The following is a 2,971-nucleotide window of genomic DNA, read 5'->3' as shown; positions in this document are numbered from 1 at the left end:
TCTCTCCCCCCACCTCCCTCTCTCTCTCTCTCTCTCTCTCTCTCTCTCTCTCTCTCTCTGTTTCCTTCTCTCCTTCTTTCTAGTGCTGAGGGGAAGCTAGGGCCTTGACGGGGTGAGCACTCTCTCTCGGAGCTCAGCCCAGCCCCAGGTGGCCCAGTTACAGGGAGGAGATGGATCCAGAAAACTTCGTCACAATGTTATACCCACAAAATATCAACTCCCTGATCAGGTAAAACTTCACATCCCACTATGGAAAGGATCACAAGGTATTTTATTTACTGGTTTTAAAAAAGAGAAATAAAAAATATATTACAATTGTCATAAAACCCCGATCAATATTCTGAAAAGTACAAACTATAGAATATTCCAGGAAAATCCATAAGAATGCCAGAATGATTTAACAGAACTGGCACAGAAAATCAACACTAATATCTAATATTGGTAGCAGCAATTTCAAAATGGCTTCAAGGTCCAAACACCAAGAAACTGCGTCCTAGGCCAATGCTAACATCCAGTCGTGTTTGCCTTGTGCTCAGCGAGGGGACTCTCTTCTCACAGCTGACCGTGTGCGGCTGGTTGGAGCCCTGGTTTCACACCGCCGCTGTGTGAACTTGGACCCATCACTTGGCCAACATAAGCCTCTGCCTCTTTATCTGTCGAACGGGATTAAGGATCACTCAGACCTCACAGCTCCGCCACTGATCTGCAGGCAGCCTTTGGATTTCACAAGTCTGGCTTTTTACACGAAGAAGGTTTGATCCAGCCTGAGGGGAACTAATGGCCAGCAGAAGAGGAGGGTTTGAAAATTCCTGGAAGGAACCTTCCACAAAATATGAAAGCAGCACAGGTAAGAGGTTAGGGAGGTGAACAACCACCTGACCTGGACGGGGCGGGCATGCGGCTGGCCCCTCCCCTCCTCCGTGCTCCCCAAACCTTCCCGGCCTCCAGACTCCACTGGAGGAGGATGAAGAAGGGACAGCATTTGAAGGACTGAGTCTTCCAGGCCACTCACTTGTGGACGGTGGGAGAGGGTCGCCTTGACCCAGGGCTTCCTGGACTGTCTGCTCCTCTGAACCTGGACACCCACTGTGAGTCTCAGGATCCCCCAGTGAGGACCAGACAGAACTGAGAAGAGAGAAGGCAGGGCGGAGGCTAGAGGCCCAGAGGAGGGAGGGGAAGGAGGACTCCATGGGAGGTCTCCTCCGAGGGCTCCGTTCCGGCAGGAAGGAGGCAGGAGGCGCACACCATCTCTCCTGCACGCACGCAGAGGCTCTCACCAACTCTGCAAACGCTGCTCTAGGAATTGAGGAAGCAAAGACCAGTGAGACTTGGTCCCCTCTGTAGGAGCAGCATGAGGTGTCGGGGAAGCCACGACACAGGGGCACACACACGCACACACACGCACACACACACACAAACACACTCAACCCCATTTTTATACAAAGGGATGCCTGTGGCAGGTGCTAAATGTGAGATGTGAATCGTGTCTAAATGGATCCCAGGGATGGATGCCCAGCAGGGGGTGGGGCTGCCAGGCAAGGTGTGCCAAGGAAAGTCATATTTTGACCTAAAAGAGGGAGCAAGCTTTTGCCAAAGGTCAAGCTGAGGTGAGAACATGGGGAGGGAGAGTACCCCGAGCGGAAGTCCACATGGTAACAAGGCCGCCGAACCCCGAAAGACTGACGGTCGAGGGGGATGTGAGAGGGGCTGCTGGGAGAGGGTGGCAGGCCCCGCACCGCAGCAGGCATGGCCTCCCGGGGTCTGGAGTTTAGGAGTTTCTTATCTCAGGACATGAGCCCTTGGATGCCCAGGCGGGGAGGGGCGCCAACAACCACATGTCAATCAAGTGGCACTCGTCCTCCGCCACAGTCAAAGGGAATGCCGGGCCTTTGTTCTTTTAGTCAATTTTGGTCCTAAATTTCACTGTGTGGAGCGAACACCATGCCCTCTGACTTTCTAAAATGGCAAGATAAATGCTTAAGAAAGGCAGGAGAAAACCAGGCCTTCTGTTTTTACACCGACCTTGACCTTAAGACTGAAAAGGAAGTCTCCCTTCGCATCTCTGCGCCACGCAGGTGCCGGTCCCTCGTGTTACCAGGTCCCCTGTGCTGCTGGGTTGCCTTAGGGCGGGAGGCAGCACTGCACACCACCTCTGAGACATTCGACCGGCCCCTAGGGATCCGGGATCAAAGGACTCCGAGTCCTAAGCAGAGTCTCCAGTTCCTGGGAGTGAACAGCTCTGGCTGGGAAAGAGGAAGGCAGCATGGGGGCTCAGCCTGCAGACAGCTCTAGGATCAGTGGACGCCTGGGCTCCTCCTCCTCCTCCTCCTCTCCTGCTGCCCTCCCCCTCCTCCGTGTTCCCAAGCCCCTGCCACATCGACTGGGTAAAGGAGCAGCCACCAAAGAAAGATGTCCGAGTCTCATGGAACGAGCCGGGGAAATGTTGGCCCTTGTTGGCTCTTGCAAAATCCTTGTCAAAGGCTGAAGAAGATCTGGAAGGTGCTTTCTCTTCCTGCGGCAAATAGCTGGGAACGCACAGCAGTTCAATGTCAGTCAATGGGGCGTCTGTAGGGCCTGGTGCTGTTCTCAGCTGCCGCAGTCTGGCTGGGCACAATCAGGAGCCACTTGTCAAAAGAAACTAACTTTATTTTTAGAACCACACACGCCAAACAAAACAGCCTCTCAGGAAAAACCCTCAGAGCCTCAACTGCCACCACCGGCTTTCCACAAGCCTCTCTCTCCCACACAAGCTTCTCTCCACCTCCCACAATCCTCCTGCTCTTGAGGCCGATTGTCTGGGTCACGTGGGCAGAGCCAAAAAAGTCCCCCAATGAGCAGCTCCGTGGTCTGAAAGGGCAGGGAAACAGCCCAATGAGCATCACCGCAGAGGAGCCAATCAGCTAGATGTTGCTGGGGCCGAGGAGCCAATCAGCTAGATGTTGCTGGGGCCGCTGTGAGCCAATCATCAGCC

The 2,971-nt window shown here is 54.0% G+C and overlaps 1 long non-coding RNA gene across 1 annotated transcript in view; it reads left to right on the top strand.

Annotated features, from left to right (window-relative positions):
• Positions 1-954: 954 nt before the first annotated feature.
• The window catches only part of LOC125618679, a 16,364-nt gene continuing 14,347 nt past the window's right edge, over positions 955-2,971 (top strand). The window contains exon 1 of the long non-coding RNA XR_007350053.1: positions 955-1,088. This is a non-coding gene — a long non-coding RNA (uncharacterized LOC125618679). The remainder of the gene's footprint in view (positions 1,089-2,971) is intronic.

The sequence above is a fragment of the Marmota marmota genome, unplaced genomic scaffold, assembly GCF_001458135.2.
Source record: "Marmota marmota marmota unplaced genomic scaffold, marMar, whole genome shotgun sequence".
In the NCBI taxonomy this organism is placed as follows: domain Eukaryota; kingdom Metazoa; phylum Chordata; class Mammalia; order Rodentia; family Sciuridae; genus Marmota; species Marmota marmota.
This window is presented reverse-complemented; position numbering and strand designations above follow the sequence as displayed.